This window comes from Penaeus chinensis, chromosome 26, assembly GCF_019202785.1.
Source record: "Penaeus chinensis breed Huanghai No. 1 chromosome 26, ASM1920278v2, whole genome shotgun sequence".
Taxonomy (NCBI): Eukaryota; Metazoa; Arthropoda; class Malacostraca; order Decapoda; family Penaeidae; genus Penaeus; species Penaeus chinensis.
In genome coordinates this window covers 15,753,432-15,759,953 of record NC_061844.1, presented here as the reverse complement: position 1 = coordinate 15,759,953, position 6,522 = coordinate 15,753,432, and the positions used below count along the sequence as shown (strand labels likewise).

The 6,522-nt window shown below is 45.2% G+C and overlaps 1 protein-coding gene across 1 annotated transcript in view; it reads right to left on the bottom strand.

The window, feature by feature from the left end:
• Window positions 1-2,111: 2,111 nt before the first annotated feature.
• LOC125039024 (serum response factor homolog A-like) overlaps window positions 2,112-6,522 on the bottom strand; it is a 14,286-nt gene continuing 9,875 nt past the window's right edge. Inside the window, exon 2 of the mRNA XM_047632743.1 lies at window positions 2,112-6,522. This exon is cut by the window's right edge and continues 739 nt beyond it. The gene's annotated coding sequence lies outside the window, so the exon portion shown is untranslated.

Genomic DNA, 6,522 nt, shown 5'->3' with positions numbered 1-6,522 from the left:
AATAAGATCATTAGTATACATATTCAATTATTATATAATAAATGACTACACATAAATAAAATAAAGTTTGCCATCTATGCAGTTATACTTTTGCCACAGATCTATCAATACTACATTAGTGTTAATGAGTCTACACGGACAGCGACTGGAGAGTTCGCCGAGAGGGAAAATCGACGACGATTGACTCTTCATTATTTGGAGAGCAAACTGATTCTTTTAAGAAGTCGAATTCAGAATTGCTCTGCTTTCAGGCACAGATATCTATTAAGAAATGGGATTTTTTTTCTTTTGAGATGGGTTCTACCTCTTTTTTTTATTTTCTTGTTTTGTATTATCTGTTATTTAACTTTTTTTTTTTTTTTCATGTTTCTTTTACCAAAAATCTTTTCTTCAGGTATGTTGCTACCATGTTGACATCATGTTCTAAGTGTGCCTTTTTTTTTCTTTTTTTTATAAACAGAAGTAACCTTTATTATGATTACATCTGTCACTTTTAATTTATCTTCGAAATGTACCATTTTCGTCAATAAACTTTAAGTATTCCAAGACTGTGTTTTTCTGGCCACAAATCCAAATAAGGGTAAAATCCAATAAAAAAAAAACAATGAAAACTGAATCTTCAGTATCAAATAAAAGGAATTTCAATATCTGATGATAAATAATAGAAATTCTGAATATCCAAGAGAAGAAAAATGAAAATATCCTCATGGATACTTACAACACATGCAATTTCACTGATTTTTTTTTTCTTTTTTTTTAATTAAGTCTTTTCTCTTATACGTTTTTTTTTTTCATGTTTGATCTATCTATCTTAAGAAGCAGATATCAAATCTCTCTATCTCTTTTTATTTAATCTTCTGTGGCATTTCTGCCATTTATATTCCACTTTTCACTTTCAAAGATTTGCATTTTTTTTTTTTTCGTTAATTTTCTCTCTCTCTCCTTTTTTCTTCTTATCTTTCTTCACCGATATATATCATTGATAATTTCCTTCATGTTCAATTTCTATTTCCATTTCGGCACATCGCCATTATGCTCTTTTTTCTTTATTTGTTTTATAACTATCACAAAAGTTCATTGCTGCCAATATTCAGTGATAAAAATTTAAATATTTGAGCCAATAAAATATTAACAATTTTCGTTTCAAGCCAAAGTATAAACCAAAAGACAAACGTGAAAATGTGCGCGAACAAACACACAATTAAAGCAAAAACACAAGAGGTTCAAAACAAATAAAAACAAGGAAAATCTAATAACATGACTTTACTAGGAAACCTTTTTTGTTGTAATTTGTACAAGATTAATAAAACAAAATAAGTATTTACAAAGAAGACACACACACAAACACACGAATTATCAAAACAAAAAAAAAATCCATATTTAGAATATAATTCCTAAAATACAATAAGTTATCTATTGCACTACACAGTTAATTAACACGAAAAAAAATCATCATCGTCAACATAATTATTTACACATAAATTGTTCTTCATATATTTTGTGCTGGGTATGGTCCTCTGCAACCCGCTCTTGGGCATGGGGTATGGCGCCCTCTCCCTCTCTCTCTCTCTCTCTCTCTCTCTCTCTCTCTCTCTCTCTCTCTCTCTCTCTCTCTCTCTCTCTCTCTCTCTCTCTCTCTCTCTCTCTCTCTCTCTCCTTTTCCTTCTCCTCATCTCCAATCAGACTCAATTGATAAGGTTTGAAGACACTGGGGAGAAGGAGAGACCGATAAAGAGGCGAAAGAGAGAGAAGGGAGGAAGGGAAAGGGACAGAGAACGACAAGGGAAATGAAGAGAGGAAGGGAGAAAGAGGTAGGAAGGAAAGAGGAGAAGGAAGTGGAGCAAGAGACAGAAAAGGAGAAAGGAATAGAAAGGGAGACAGATATGAGAAGAGAGAGAAATGGAGCACGAGACAAAAGAGAGGAAAGGGAGTAGAACGAAAAGGCTCAAAAGGAGGGAGAAAGAGACAGAAAAGGGAGAGGGAAAAAAGTGCGAGCGCATGGAGGAAGGAAAGAGAGGGTTTGCCAGGAGGAGGAGGAGGAGGAGGAGGAGGAGGAGGAGGAGGAGGAGGAGGAGGAGGAGGAGGAGGAGGAGGAGGAGGAGGAGGAGGAGAGAAGAAGAAGAAGACGAAGAAGGAGGAGGAGGAGAAGGAGAAGGAGGAAGAAGAGGAGGAAGAAGAGGAGGAAGAGGAGGAGGAGGCATGAGGGGGCGAGGGGGAGAGGAGGCACTACAATTATCTCGTCTAATTTCTCCTTCCGATTCTCCTCCTCCTCCTTTCCCTTCTCCCTCTTCATCTAATCCTCCCACTTCCTCCTCCCTCCATCTTCCACCTCCCTTTCTTTCTCTTCCACCTTCCTCCTTCCACCTCCCTCTATCCTTCCTCCTGCCCTTCCTCCTTCCTTCTTCCCCCTCCCTCTTCTCCACACCCAACATGCCCGTCAAATCTCTCTTGATCGTCAGGTTAAAGCTGTTGGCCACGACTCGGGGGGGGGGGGGGGGGCGACTCGCGCGACTAGTGTGTCCTTACTGCCCTCAGCCCGCGCCGCCCACACCACGCTCACGAGGGGCGGAGTCCTACACGCCCACATACCGATCGCGATGGGCGGACTCTTCTCTAAAACGCCCGCACTCCGATCGAGGTGGGCGGACTCTTCTCTAAAACGCCCACACGACGATGGGCGGAGCCTTACACGCCTATACGCTGCTTAGGATGGGCGGAGTTTTCTCTGAAACGCCCACACGATGATGAGAATGGGCGGAGACTACTCTGAAACGCCCACACGCTCCACAGGATGGGTGAAGGATTTGCTTAGCCGCCCGCACGCTGCCTAGGAAGGGCGGAGGAGTCTCTTGGACGCCCACGTGTCGTGAGGGGTGGGCGGAGTCTTCTCTAGACGCCCACGCGCTACCAAGGATGGGCGGAGTCTCCTCTCGACGCCCACGAGCTGCTCAGGGTGGGCGGAGTCTGGTCCTGAACGCCCACGCGCCGCTGCAGAATCGGCTCGAGGGAATCCCGCGTGGAGGGCCTCCTTCCGGCTGGCGTGGGCGGAGCTTGCAAGGGTTGTGGGCGGAGACTGGGGGCGGGGACGGCGGTCAGTGGGCGGGGCTTGAGGGAAGACCACGGCAGTCCTTCGTTCAAACGGAAATGTTCAGTCACAACTTCTTCGCGTGTCCAATAAAGCTATTACGTAACGAGCCCGTGACGTCATGAGGGCTGTGACGTCATGAGGGCTGGGACGACGTCATGAGGGCTGGGACGTCACCCTCGTCACAGGGGCCGCTGCGACTTTGTCTTGTAACACAACCTTCACTCACTTCGAAGACGGAACACGCACGCACGCACGCACAATTAAATTTGTTTTTGTTTTTATACTTCTTCGAATGGCACGAGAACACTAGGTATAGATATAAACAACAATAAGAACACTCTCTCTCTCTCTCTCTCTCTCTCTCTCTCTCTCTCTCTCTCTCTCTCTCTCTCTCTCTCTCTCTCTCTCTCTCTCTCTCTCTCTCTCTCTCGTCATCGACGACGGCGACATCAAATATAATTTATATCAAAGACAAGAAAAAACAGATTGAAGAAGAACACAGCTCCTCAGTTCGTTTTCGTCGTAAAAAGAACATTTCTACAAGTATAAAATAGTTATAATATAATAATAATATTATATAGGCCTACAATATCAGTAAAAATATGGACCCACTGGGAACATTACAACTAATGAAGTCATCACATTTGGTAAAGATCATGTAGGAGGGGGGAGGGTAGGGGTAGTGGTGGGGGGCAGGGCACAGGGCAAGCACACACACACACACATGGGCGCAGACACGCCCCCTCGTACCTGCTCACGCCCACAATCTTGCTTTCGCGTGTCCTCAATTGCGGCCGCTTCAGACAAACAGCCACGCGAAGGCACTCATTCTCTCACTCCCAAAAATATGACAGAAGTAATGCATATTACTTTATAACATTAGTTATACATACATACATACGTGTATATATATATACATATATATATATATATATATATATATATATATATATATACATATATATATGTGTATACATATACGTATATATATACGTATATATATACTTATATATATATATATATATATATACATATATATGAAGAGTTTCACTTCTATACCTTTTCATGAGGTAAAGTCATCGCCGCGGGCAAGCCAGGCCTATCTGTCTGCCTGTCTGCCTGCCCGGGATCGACGCCAGACACTGCCAGACACTCCCTAAGGCACTCTTGTGAAGACACGGAAGCTAAGACACTCATGAAAGACACTCAAAGGGGACGTGGGGGGGGGTCATGGAGGGGGGGGGCGGTGAGGTCGAAGGATGGGCATGGGGCAGAGGAGGGGGCGGGGGGAGGGAGGGGGAGGGGGAGGTGGCGTCTGTGAGTTCTCTTGAGGTAGCCACGTGTTGGGAATGTGTCGGGAGAGGAAAGGACAAGACAAGACAAAAAAACAAATCGATAAAACACAATAACACAAATCGTGGTTTGAAAAATGAAAAAAAAAACACAATTGATAACTGATGATACACAATAAACAAACACACAAACAAAAGTAACATGGAAAGCAAGCTGAAACCAGAGGCATGCTTTGGGATTGGACATGTAAAGAAACTAAGAAACATGTCACATAAAAACATAAAAAACATAATAAACCACATAAGAAGAGAAATTTTGCAATACCACACACTGATACAATAACGTGCACTGTTACAATAACACTAATCAGCATAAAAATAATAAACATCTCAATAATAAAATAAAATAAAATAAATAATTACAATAATGATAATGATAATAACAAATCATTATCATCATCATAACAATCACTACCACTATCATCATCACAATAATAATAAAAAAGTGTAAAAATCACAATGGCACAACACAAAATGACCCCAAATGTAAACAGATTGGAAGGACCCGACTCTCTGACACTTGCAAAGCCGTCATCAGCATCATCAGCATCTTCATGACCATCTTTATCACCATCTTTATCACAAGCATCATTTCCTCCGCTTCGCCCCGTACATGAGGGGGTACGGGGGGTAGAGCACCCCCCTAAGGAATGTGTCGAGAGAATACAATGCAAAAAAAATATACATATATATAACAAATCGAATCGAATAACAATTAACACATCTTTTGGGGGGAACATATAAATATATATATATATCCTTATCGTAATTAAAAAAAAGAAAAATGAGTTTCCAGATAAATGTATTCTGACCTTCAAGCCAACAAACCTCTACATGAAATTAAAAATCACAGAAGCAAAATAAAATTCTCTCTCAAATGCCAACAAACAAACAAACAAAGAAACGTGAATCGCCACAGTCCTTTACTCATCATCACTCATGTTTTACTCATCACCGCCTGGAGAGACTCGCCGCCGACCCACCGCTTCGCAGGAACGGTGGGGGAGGGGGAGGGGGAGGGAGGGGAGGGGGAGGGAGGTAAGTACTCGGAAATCTAGGCCTACCTGAGCGTGTCGTGAGGGCGAGGGGCACGCAACGCAGGCCTTCGCTTGGCCCTTGGCACTGCAGAGGCCTTGGCACTGTGTATGGAAATTGGAATTCAATGAGCTTTGGAAATCCACAACCCTTGGCACTGCATGGCACGTGGCACTGTATGGCTTTGGCACAGCATGGCCCTTTGGCACTGCACGGCCCCTGGCGCTGCGTGGCCCCCTGCTCGTCTCTGACACTGCTTGTACATGTATGGCACACGAGTCATCACACTGAGATCATCGTCATCAACATCGTCGTCATCGTCATCATTGAACATCTTCCTTCCCTTGTTCCGGTCGCCCTCGCCAGGAGTCTCTCCCAAGACGCTCCTGGAGGGAATTCTGTAGCGCGGGCGGGGGGAGGGGGAGGGACGCACTCCCTCGCCCCCCTTTCAAACTGCGCAGTTAAGAGTTGTACACGTGTGTGCATGCGGGTGTGTACGCACACGATACACATACATGCATACACACGAGCGTAAACAGGTGGGGGAGGGGAGGTGGGGGGAGGGGATTTGTGTGGTGCGGGAGGGGGGGGGGGACAGCATGATGCACACGCGTGTAGATGAACACACACGCACACACACCATCACGCGTGCACTTGTTGGTGAGGCGGTCAACAACTACAACAGCAAAGAAAAAAAAAAACACAATCATGCAACTACTTGACTCAGCACTTGCATGGATGTGGGGGTTGGGGAGGGGGGAGGGGGAGGGGGCCTGAGTGAAGGTAAAGCGGAGACAGAGGCGGCGAAGGGGAGAGGAGGAGGGCTCACCGCCCCTTCCTTCCCTCCTTCCTTCCCTCCTTCCTTCTTTCCATACGAATGCAACGGCGCTTTGTGAGCCCGACTCAGGGGCCCCTCTCGAGGTGCGTGGGGGAGGGGGGGGGGGATCACGCCGCCGCCGCGAACGCCGCCGGGACACCGCTCGGGAACCGCGAGGGGGGAGGCAGGGGGGGGCTCCTCCCTCAGGGGCGAAAGGGCGAGGGGCGAAG